The sequence below is a fragment of the Pristiophorus japonicus genome, unplaced genomic scaffold (genome assembly GCF_044704955.1).
Source record: "Pristiophorus japonicus isolate sPriJap1 unplaced genomic scaffold, sPriJap1.hap1 HAP1_SCAFFOLD_75, whole genome shotgun sequence".
Lineage (NCBI taxonomy): Eukaryota > Metazoa > Chordata > Chondrichthyes > Pristiophoridae > Pristiophorus > Pristiophorus japonicus.
Window position 1 is genome coordinate 1216329 of NW_027254666.1, and position 12847 is coordinate 1229175.

At 41.2% G+C, this 12847-nt stretch overlaps 1 non-coding gene across 1 annotated transcript; it reads right to left on the reverse strand.

Annotated features, from left to right (window-relative positions):
* Positions 1-2006: 2006 nt before the first annotated feature.
* trnah-gug (transfer RNA histidin (anticodon GUG)) lies at positions 2007-2078 on the reverse strand. Its single transcript has one exon. It is a non-coding gene; the product is annotated as a tRNA-His (tRNA).
* Between the last annotated feature and the right edge of the window lie 10769 nt (positions 2079-12847).

A 12847-nucleotide genomic window follows, 5' to 3' on the forward strand; every position in this document is an offset into this window, starting at 1 on the left:
TTTAAAAGGGATATTTTCTCTGTCCCGGATCATTCTGTGTGTGTGGAAAAGTGATATTCTCTCAGTCCCGGATCATTCTGTGTATGTGTAAAACGGATGTGCTCTCTGTCCCAGATCATTCTGTGCATGTGTAAAAGGGATATTCTCTCAGTTCAGAATCATTCTGTGTTTGTGTAAAAGAGATATTGTCTCAGTGCTGGATCATTCTGTGTGTGTGTAAAAGAGAAATTCTCTCAGTCCTGGATCATTCTGTGTTTGTGTAAAATTGATATGCTCTCAATCCGGCATCATTCGATGTTTGTGTCTGTTTCAATGGAGCGCGATTATAGTTGTGATTACCGAATATTTAATGTGATGTAATCGAAAGCGCATTGTGTTTACCTGCGTATGTGCGGACCCACTTTGCAATGCTTCTGTTCAGTAATTCAATATATGTTTATCTTTACGTGAAACATATATTTCTCATAATAGTGACCCTGAAAAAGTTCACAATTCTCTTCACACCAATGCATATCATCGAATTATTGCATTTCATAGTATGGAGGGAGGCTATTCCGGCCCATCGTGTCCACGTTTGCCGAACAAGAGCTATCGAACCTCATCCCACTTTCCAGTACTTGTTCCGTACTCTTGTAGCTAACGACACTTTAAGTGCAAATCCAAGTACTTTTTTGCAACGTGGGCAGGGAATCTGCCTCGACCATCCTTTCAGCGGTGTGCTACAGAACCCTCTGGGTGAAAAATTGTCCCCACAAATCACCTCTAAGCCTCCTACCAATTACAATAAATTCATGCTTCCTCTTTGTTGACTGCTCTGCTAAGGGAAATAGGTCCGCCTTAACACCTCTACCTAGTCCACTTATAATTGTGTATGCCTGACTATCGTCTCTCCTCAGCATTCTCTGCTCCACAGAAAACTAACACAGCCTATCTAATCGTTCCTCATAGCTCAAGTTCTCTGTTCCAGGCAACATTCTCGTAAATCTCCTCTGTATTCTCTCCAATGCAATTACATCTTTCCTGTAATGTGCTGAAACAGTACTCTCGTGGTGGCCTAACTAGTGTTGTATGCAGTTCAAGCATAACCCTCCCGCTGTTGAATACTATGCCTCCACTGTTAAAAGCAAGTATTCCATATGCTTTATCAACCACATTATCTACCTCGCCTGCAACGTTCAGGGATATGTGGAACTGCACTCCAAGGTCCATTTGTTCCACTACACTTCTTAATGTTCTACAATTTATTGTGTATTTTCTTGCCTTATTTTCCCATTAAAGTATATATTAATAATTTGAGACATGTCATGAGCTCAGTGTAGCAAGCTAGGGAAAAATGGTGAATTTGGATAAGAATTTTCAGGTGATTGACAAAAGAACCACATGCATCAAATATTTAACACACTACCCACGAGGATGGGACTGGACACACGTGTGCAGAATTCAATGGATTCACAGTCCATCGCGTTATCAAGTCGGTCACCTCGTCTCGCAACACGATCAGCCATTCCGTTTATTTATTTTTGCATCTAAACAGAATTCCCCTGTGACAACGTGCCTTCACCGCTTGTCCTGCCCGTGCACCCAAATCGACAATATTGAAAATCTACAATCAGCTTCTGTAAGCAAAGGGCCTTCCGTTACTTCAAGTGAGCGACTTTCAGAAATGGTCGGTTTTGAGACAGATTCAGAATAGAAAAAAAGATGTTTCGCACAGTGAGTTAAATGACCGTGACAAGACCTCAATAACATTGAAGCAAATCACCTTCATCATTCAGCCTCGCGCCAATGCCATCACCAGACAAACTGTTGCGGGGAGAATTGTGAGCAAAGTAAAGGAGTGCTATTGATTGTGGAAGGCAGAAAAAGCTGGGAGAAGAGGTGGGTTTGAAGGAGTAAATATGTGCCCACCGCTAAAAACGTAATATCTGTTTAATTTTGTAAGGATAGATGTTTGGCTGTGTTCTATCAGCAGGTGCTGTAGTGAATAAAATAAATAAAGCGAGATGTGCCATGACTCGGATTCGAACCGAGGTTGCTGCGGCCACAACACAGAGTACTAACCACTATACGATCACGGCGCCACACACCAGCTGTCACGGTTTTTTTCTGATTGCAGCAAAGTTACACACGGCGCTGGTCAGAAAATATATAGTTTTTTGATGAGGCCAAATTCGACCCCGCCAGAAATTATAGCAACAGTGGTAAGCGACCAAAGCCACGCACTGAATAGGGCCTTAATCCAGAATGGGAACTAGTGCAACCCCAGTTACGTTTAAAACGATTGCAGCTCTGTTCCATGGCAAGAAACTCTCCCTTTGTGAATCATGAAGATAGTAAGTGCCAGCCCCGCTGTGAGTCAAACCGACCATCTTTTGTTTACTAGATAGGCGCTTTGACTAGTTAAGCCACAGATTCAAACCACGCCTTTGGTCTATCGCCTACACTCACTCATATCTATCAGCCACCTGTCACTTCCATTTAGAGTTTGAGCCCATTTTATATTTAAGCATCTCTCTTGTCCATTCCGCCACGTGTGCCAATGCTGCCTGTATCTCTCGCTGCATTTATCTCGATGTCAATCCGTGCGTTGATTCTGAATGGATAGCTATGTTTGTCTCTAACGTGAAATAAATAAAGGACGCAGATAATGCCTCCTCTGACACCAGGGAAATGAGGAGCCAACATTTATAGCAAGATATTGTTTATTGTCATCCAGAAAATACAATATTCCAACTTGAACGATTTAGATTCAGTTCTGTGCGAACGAGATTATGACCCCAACGTGTTTCCAATAAGCCATATTTTAAATCGATGTCCGAAGCAGTCCCATTTCACCTCAACGAGATTCATAACAATAAACATAGAAGCAAGCAGTGAAACGGTATTTGCAGAAAGAGTTGTGAGACTGCAGAATGCACTGGCTCAGAGCAGCAGATTTAAAACTAGGTTTAAAAACATGCAGTGTGTGGGATGAAGGGGTGAGAGAGGCAAGAGAGCCACAGGAAAGTCGGGGGAGTTCTTCACTGACGACAGCATCATTGCGCGTGGCATGGTTATTTTGCTTTTAAATATGAATAAAATGCAACGTGTGTTTGCAGCTGTTTCTGTTTCTGTCCTGTTACGTTCATAGAAAAATAGAAACAGGAGGTGGCTGTTCAGCCTCTCAAGCTTGCTCCGACATTTAATTAGATCACAGCTGGTCTGTGCGATGATTCCATACACCTTCATAACCTTGTCTAACAACAATCTATCAATCACGAGTTTGAAATTGTCATTCGACCCCCAACATCAACCGATTTTTAGGGGAGGAAGTTCCAGGATTTCCCTACCTTCTGTGAGCAAATCGATTCCTTTCATCATCCTTGGACAGGTTAGCTCTAATTTTACGTGTAGCTCCCATTGAACTGGACCCTCCCACTCCGGAAAATATTTATCTTTATCTTTCACCTATTTGTTTACAGCTCTGACCGAATTCCATACCCCACAACATTACCTGTTCCCGTGATGCTGCCCCTCTAATTTGTATTTTGAGATCATGCCACTTTCTCTGATGATTCTCTGCGCCCGATCTCTACAATTGTATTAGTTGTCGATCATTGGCAGCAGGCGGCAGAAGCGAGCGGGATATGGAACCTGACAGAGAATGCTGCTTCACATGGTTGCCTTATACCCCACGAGAGCTTGTGGGGATTGGAAAACCTTCATGTGTCACAAAGTAAGAATTAAGGAAGCGATGTCTCAAAGTGCCACCATGTAGAAGAAGCGCCTCATTGTGTGGGGGTATTTGAGACACAACAGGATTGTATCCGTCTGACTCCAGATTATAAGACTGTGTGATCGTATCACACCTGTGTCGCGGCGGACTTTACTCCAGATGTGCGTCCGAATAAATCAAAACTCTTCACATTAAATACTGTCATCTTTTCACGTTTAGAGAAGGGTTTCTCGGAGCAATGTGCTTGGTTCTCTCACTAATGCGTTGCTAAAAATACAGAGGTTAAATGATTTGCAGAGATACCTTCAAAACATATCAAATCTTACATTCACTAACATGAAGCACAAAGTCACTAATTCAGAAACGTATTCTGTATTCGGCCCTGTGTTGCAATCTGTAGCACATTAGATTTCTAGGTAAACTTCAAACAATCATTCCAAGGTTGTGGGTTCGCGTTCCACCTGTGTTGTTACTTATTCAAGTTTCGGTGAGGAACTTTTGCAGCACAGCTACAATTCATTCATTACTGTGGTTCATTGAATTAGAATTGCCGGAATAGTGCAGTTGGCAGCGCGTTTTGCTGAAGACGTAAAGATTCCGAGCTTCGGAGGTTTTTAGTTATTTTGTGTCTCTTTCTTTGGTCCGATTCTCGAAATAGTGCGGACGGAATGAAGACAGATGAGGTTTTGCTCCACATGTTCACTTCCGGTGTCCTAAACACCAAACCCTGCCTAAAATTTGAGCCGATAACCTTTGAATGTGTCTGTATAATAGAATGATATAAATGGTCAATGCAATACACATTGCGCCACAAAGCCGCTCCCGAGCCCTAACACCTCAACGGTTTTAATGCGTTTCTTGCAGCACCATTGCCAACATCTGCCTAATTGTTCAAATCAAAAAAACGCCGAAAATCCTATAAATGGCAGTGGTAGTCTGAGGAGTAGGGTTGCTCCCAGCGAGCGGGGCGGTTTGTCCGCTCCCGTCAAACTTCATTTGCCACCTCTAAGTGATCGCTTGCAAACGTCGAACACATGTGATGATCTTTATCGAAATTCTCAACAAGCTGTTCAGCGGAAATCTTGCTTGTGTTGAATATTATGTCGGAAGCATATACAGATACTCCGTGTGTTGACACATATTCCACTTTGTGCCAAAACCATTGTCAGAGCGTTGAATTAGAGTCTGTTTCTAGATCATTTTTCCTAACTTTGGAGTTAGTGATTTATGAATGGAAACGGCCCCGCTCCCTCCTATAAATCTGTAAAACTCTCACCTGCACTTGCAACATTGCGGCCCAGAGGAACCTAACTGCTCACATGGAAACTCTAATAAGTAGATAAAGTTTGAGAACCGACCAAGTGTACCTTCAACTCCGCTGCACATGTTACTAGCAAAACCAGTGTCTGTTAGAGTTGAGGCATTTCGCGTGCCTGTACTGTCATATCAATACCGCGCACTAATCGATCATGCCACTAGAGCCACATGCAGATGCTGTGCGGTATCAGATGCCTTTTCAGCTGTCTTATAAAAAAGAAGACATAGGATCATCGAATCATTCAGCGCAAAATGGGGCTGCCATCCATCGCGTCTGTTCCGGCTCTGTAAATTACACACATACCAATTATTTTTTGCCGTAGTACTGGTTTATAATTGTGTTGTTTCTGTTTTTTATTTATAATGCAGGAAATAAATATTCATATTTGAGTGAGTGCAATGTAATTAAAGAGGAATTAAACCCGGACTCGAGGAGAAATTACGAGGAGAGGATTACAAAAATCAGCGTTGTATGATATTGAATTTGTAAGATTAAGTTGTGATTTGATTGAAGTTGTCACGATATTAAGGGGAACTGATGGTATAAAAGTGAATTTGTTTACGCTGGTTAAATTTTCGCGGACTCCCCTCTCTGCGGTTTCCCTGTGCAGCTTTGATCCCTGCTCGCAGCGGGTACTTTCTCTATTGAAATCAATTATCCAAATCGTTTAATTTCTTCAATCGGATCCCTCTGGAGTGTTTTGGAGATTTAAAGACCTGTTCTGAGGAAACAAAAGATTTCGAGAGAGACCTGGAATATTTACGTACTTCAAGAAAGCATGCTGAGATGGCTGACCTATTTCCAAACTTATTCTGCAGATTGCCTGGAAGTTTCAGAAAAGGAGGCCTCGAGAGAATGCGGATCACCATCACCTTCTCAAGGACAATGAGAGATGGGCAATAAGTGCTGGCGTTGCCCGCGATACCTACATCCCAGGAATGAATGAAAAAATCAAATTTGCGACGAACGACGCCGATTTAAAAAATATTTTTTTTTGTGAAGAGTTTGTCTCGTTCGATATCTTGCTAAAGTTTCCAGCAATTTTTATTTTTGGGTTTTAACATTGCAACTCTGAGTTCGTTTAAAAACACCAATATAAAGTGAACTTTGACAGCGGTGGGTTTCTAGCACAAACACTCTCGGGAACTGGAACATAAATTCAGCGCCTGACATCGCTCAGCCACGCTACAATGCCAAAGGCAATTCATATGATGCTGGTGATAGATAATTGAAAGCTAGCTCTCCCGTTGCCTCATTTGAGACCATGAAGGAAATAAATGAGCTTCCTGAGCTGTGTTCACGGGTCAAGGGGGTTGAGAGGTTAAGGTGATGGGCCGCTAATCGACTGTGTGTGGTTTCCAATTATATCGTTTTTGCATTGAATAATATTATTATTTGCTTTTTTCTACTCATTCAAGACTGCTCCGTCTGAGTTCCATTCTTGCCCAAGCCGCAGTGGGGGAGTTTTATTTTGCTCATTTAATCTCTTTGCTCAAAGCAGCAAAGCCCGAATTCCATCCACAACTTTTGATTCCACGGAGTGGTTGGAATTGTAAGATATGAACGACTTGAAGTATAAATCAAAGTTGAAGTGAGGTCCTGGGAAAAGCAATATTTCTCCACCGATGATGCCTGAGCTGCTGAATGTTGCCAGCACATTCTTTTCATAATTTTGTGCTTTCACTATAGCAGTTTACCAGACAACTCAAAACTTGCCGCAAGGGCGCAAGTCCTAGCTGAACGTTTCTGTGCTCTTTTCAAACACAAGTTCTAAATTAACGTTGCTACTCACCAGCTGTAAGGTCAGCCATTTCTCCCTGCATTATCCTGCACCCGGGCATTCAAAATACACTTTGCTCATGGTATCGGGGAGTCTCACAATTTCTTATTGGGGATTCTGATAGCAAGGAGATCTCAGAGGATCTGTGGGAATTGAAGGTTTTCTGAAATTGTGTCATGTGATTATGAGGGTTCTCAGTAGATATCAGAGAGAGTAACTGACTCTCAAAATATTTTGGAGAAATTGCGGGACCTCAGAGGATATCAGAGCGGGTAATCCACGCTTAGTAGGTTTCAGAGATAGTAAGGGAAGCTCAGGATTTATTAATGACGCTGAGGAGGTATTGGAGTGAGTAAGGCTAGCTCGGGATCTATCAGAGAGCGTATGCGAAACTTTTGCTGCTTCAGAAAGTCTAATGTAACATGAGTAGTTATCTTCTGAACATCACATTTTATAAATATCAGCATGGTTAATTAAAGCAAACGTTGAAATCGAATGTCACAGATGGTTTGCCGTCTCCCACTTCGGGGATATGAGATGGTCGATTGAGGCCAGACTGAACATTTGAAGCGCTCAAAAATACCTTGATAACGAACACAGATCCTCCACCCCAATGCATTAAATAACAATATACATACCGTTAATTACATTGGAATAATCAGAGACGCAAAAACCGTTGCATTTAACACAATAACAACTCACAAAAAGATGTGAATCTAACGTGGAGACACTCAAGTGTAGTTACAAAAATCACTGTTAATTGATTGTTGTAACAGAACTTTAATTGAGTTTTTTTTAACCATGCTGTAAATATGAAAGTTTATGTGAACCTTCTTCAAAAGCCGCTGTAGATTTCTGTGGAATGATTTAACTGCTATCCGATAATTTATGATGTTGATTACTGCAACGTTTGAGACCAATGGATTGATTCTCAACAGAATGATCTTAAATAAAGTCGCTTCCAAAGCTATGCAGAGTTGACTAAAGTTGATAGGTAAAATAGATTAAAGTCCAAGAATGTTGATGAGCAATGGCGGATATTTGAGTTGATATTTCCTAACTCTCCACAACAATATATTCCAGTCAAAAGGAAATACATTAAGTGAAGGGAGAACCAACAGTGGCTAACTAAGGAAGTAAAGGATGGTATCAAATTAAAAACAATGGCATACAATGTAGGCAAGATTAGTGGGAGGCCAGAGTATTTACAAATAACAGCAAACGACGACTGAAAAAATAATAGAGAGTGAACATGGATTATGAGAGTAAAGATACAAGAAATATATAAACAGATATTAAAAGGTTCTGCAGGTATATAAAAGATGAAGAGAATTGCTCAAGTACCTTAGAGGTTGAGACTAGGAAATAAATAATGGGGAGCAGAAAAATGGGAGAGACTTTGAACAAATATTTTGGAGCGGTATTCACGGTAGAAGACACTAAGAATATCCCAATAATAGATAATTAAGGGCCGATTTTGAGGGGTAAATTAATACAATCACCATCACTAAAGAAAATGAGTTCAGTAAAATAATGGAACTAAAGCCAGCCACGTCTATTGGAGCTGATTGTCTGCAGCCTCGGGTCTTAAACGAAGATGCTGCAGAGATATTGTTTGTAATCTACCAAAATTCACTGGCGTCTGGAGAGATCCCAGCTGATTGGAAACCTGAAAATCTTAAGTCTACATATAAAAAAGAAGGGAGGCAGACAGCAGGAAACTATAGACGAGTTAACCTAATATCTGTCGTTGGGAAATTGATGGAATTCATTATAAAGGAAGCAGTACCAGCACAGTTGCAAAATAATAATGCAGTCAAACAGAGACAGCCTAGTTTTATGAAAGGGAAATCATGTTTGACAAATTTTCCTGAGTTACCTGCGGATGTAACGAGCAGGTTGTTTAAGGGGAAACAGGGGTTGAGTTATATTTGGATTTAAAGAAGGCATTCAATAAGATGCCAAGTAAAATGATACTGCGAAAGATAATAGCTCCCGTGATTGGAGGTAACATATTAGCATGGATCGAAGTTTGGCTAAATAACAGAAACAGAGAGTGACGATAAATGAGTCATTATGCGCTTGCAAACCGTGACTAGTGAGGTGCCACAGGGATCAGTGCTGGGGCCTCAACTATTTACAATCTATATCAATGACTTGGATGAAGGGACCGAGTGTAATTTAGCCACGTTTGCTGATGAAGCACAGATGGGTTGGAAAGCAAGTTCTGAAAATAAAACAAGAAATCTACAAAGGTTTATACACAGGCTAAGTAAACATTTGGCAAAAGCAATATAATGCATGAAATTGTGAAGTTATCCACTTGTCAGAAAACATAACAAAGCAAATTATTACTTAAATGGAGAGAGATTACAAAATGCGGCAGTACATAGGGACCTTACGGTCCCTGTGCATTAAACAGAACAAAACAGTATGCACAAGAGCAAGTAATCAGGAATGCTGTCCTTTATTGTAAGGGAGATGGAGTATAAAAGCAGAGAAGTCCTGTTACAACTGTACAGGGTAGTGGTGAGACCGCATCTAGCAGAGTACTGCTTACAGTTTTGTACACCTTAATAAAACATTTCATAGAAGGTTCACTTGGTTGATTCCTGCAATAAAGGGGTTGACTTATGTTAAAAGGGTGAGCAGATCTCGTCTATTCTCATTGGAGTTTATAAGAAAGAGAGGTGATCTTATTTAACTGAATAAGACAGTGAGGGGACTCACTCAATACGGTACTTGCCGATAGGACGTTTCCACTAGTGGGGGAATCTAGAACTCGAGGGCAAACTTGAAGAATAAGGATTCGCCAATTTAGAACAGATCAGCAGGAATTTCTTCTCTCAGAGGGTCGGATATCTGTGGAATTAGCTGCCCCAGAGAACTGTGGAGGCTGGGTCATTGAATAAATTTAAGTTGGAGACAAACAGACTTTTGGACGATAAGTTAGTGAAGCGTTACGGGCACACAGCAGGGAAGTGGAACTGAGTCCTAGATCTGATCAGCCTTGAGCTTATTGAATGGCAGAGCAGGCTCCCAGGGGGCAAATGGCCGAATCCTGCTCCTATTTCTTATGTTTTTATTCCACTTGCCCTATTCTGCTGACCCCAACACAATACATACTTACAACTAATAAAAGAAACCTGCCATGGCTGCAAGGCGACATCGTTTCCTGGAAGGTATAAATCAACTGCGCTGAAAATGCAGAAACTACATAAAAAGATTCTGTACAAAGAAATGTTTATCTGTCAAATGTAAGATTCGAAGCCACGTCTCCAGAAGAGACTGCAATCTGACTGGAGAGCCTTAAACCGCTCAGCATTCCTGAGTTCATCATCCATACATCATTGTCCCTGGATGTACCCCCGACGTTTATAAAACATATCATTCACTTCAGCCCTTGCTAACTGTTGCTGGAAGGCCGAATGTTAGTTTCGAATCTCCCATGATTTTATGAACCGCTATGGTCACAGCACAGATCGCTGTAGAACAGCACCTCTCATGTTTTACTACAATTACAGCCTACTGTCTCTTTACTAATATATAACTAGCTGGCTATCCATTCTTCCATTTCCTTACTTTCTATCATAGTTTTGCTGCATCTGTCTTTAAAGGGACAACATTTTCTCTTGCCTCTCCTATTCCCTTAATATACTCAAATAAACATTTATTGCTAACTTGTATATGCCTTGCACGTTATTTGACATCTGCTTTTATTACATTTGGCATCCCTTCAGATTGGTCTTACTTTGAGATAAAAACGTGGTTTCTGACTCCATTATGCCTCTTAAAAACAGTAACAATTGTAATCACATTACCTACATTATTAGCAAGACGTTCAGTTTGATAACTGATTCTGGTCGATTGTTCATCATTAAATCTAGTTTGACAGGTTCCTTTTTCGGCTCCAATACCTAATGTAGAAACTTTCCCATCGACATTAAGACATTCATTGCCTTTCCTGCTTACACTTTTCTGCTTTTCTCAGGCTGTGAAATAAGCGTCTCCCATTAACATGAAATAAATTTATCGTGAAGCAAATGTAATATAAATGTGCTACAGACTTAGCAATAATATGACGGATAAAGGAAATGTTTAGGTAATTGATTTAGGCTAAATGAAGACAAAGTACCGGCATCTGAAAGCTTATATCCCAGGAATCTGAAGGAGATGATGGAAGGAATTCCCACGGCCCCAGAAACTCTATCTCAGGGCTCTATGCTGGGTAACTCGGTGTGGACAATGTAGTAACAATGTTTTTACAGGCAGATAGAGCGAAGCTGGTTAATTACAGGACAGTTGCATTAACAACTGCAGTATGGAACCTTTCCGAATCTCTATTTAAGGACGATTTTTCCACTTGCCGAGGTAAAGCGTTATAGGATAGAATTTGCCAATGCGAATTTCATCGGACGGTCACACATTTCAAACCTCATGTAATTCTTTGAGCAGGTTAAAAAAAAACACGGTAGCTGGGTAAATACAGTGGTTGTGATGTAATGGAGTTTAGAAAAAAACTTTGACAAGGTATAACACGCGGGATAGTTGTCGACGATGGCGGGTTATGGAGTGAAGAACAGGTTAGAAAACTAGGGTAAAATGCGGTTTGAGGATAGAAACGAGAATATAAGAGTTAAGGCCAGTTTCTCGGGGTGGTTGTGGTTAGTAGAGTCCCATGTTTTCAGTCCTGTTGACTGTGTGTTTTGATAAATGGAATACAGACTGATTGTATCAAGATATAGAGCGGTTATCGCCGAAAATTGTAGTTAAATCCAAACTGTCAAACACGAAAACTGAGAGAGCAAAAAGTAACAATTTACCTTTATAATCAACAGTGAATTTCTATCCTAGTTAAAAATTGTGAAAAATGTGACAAATGTGCATATACATTGACACAATATATATCGAAATATTCCACTCATATTTACACACCGAATGTTTATAATATAACAGCGCACTCCTACATACCGACCTCGTTTATATCTAGCCCATGTTGTGGTTGCAGTTTTGACCCAGGCCACACATTGACCTTTTGCAATTTCCAGATTCTGTCCGTCCTGTTTAGCATATTCACCATTGGATGCGCTACAGTCCTTGTAATATTCAAAGTCTAATCACTGATCGTTCAACTGTTTCCAGATACGGTCGTTCCTGATTTGCATTTTAGGATGGGATATGCTGCAGCCCGCTGAAAACAGGCGGTTAAGCCGAGCAAGATTTCGGCTCTGGTGGTGAATGCTGCTTCTGACGGAGTCTAGGTGTCCTGCCGGTGGTGAGGATTGGAAAGCTCTTGTGTCACACTAAGTAAAACTGGAAGTCACCAATATAAGGAAGTCGCTCATGAATCCAATAGGGAGATCAGGAGAAAGAGAGGTTAGATTGTGGAACGAGCGACCACAGGGAGTAGTTGAGGTGAATAGCAGATAGGCATACAGGATACGAACATGAGCGACATGGCAATCGAAGGATATGCTACTAGACTTAGATGAAGTAGAGTTGGAGAATCATCCTGTGGAGCATAAACGCCTGAAAAGACCAATTGCGGCGAATGGCCTCTTCATGTCCTGTACAGCAGATGTAAAATATCTGAATACTTCATAGATCCGTAGCTTCTTTAGACTCCAACCCATAGTGCAATTATTTTCACGAAAGCCTGTTACTAACCTTACGTTCTTGAATCTCGACGTCTCAGGTGCAAGGAGCAACTGCCTCCACAACCCACCGCCTCCCCCCCCCTCCCCCGCACCCCCGAAACTTCCAACATTTATCAATTCTACCGGTGCACTTATCGCGGGAGTAGTAATTCCTTCATTTTGCGATTTTGAAATAGGACAGTGACACTAATCTGTTTCTTTCATTGTCCATGTGGTTCGCTATTCTGCGGGTATTCGGGAGAGAGAGAGAGAGAGAGAGAGAGATAGAAGGACGCAAGGGGAGAGATAGTCCGAGGGGATGAGATGGACAAAGAGAGAGGCAGAGCCAAAAAGGGATTGGAACAAAGAGAGACAGCAAGAGCGAGAAAGAGGGCCAA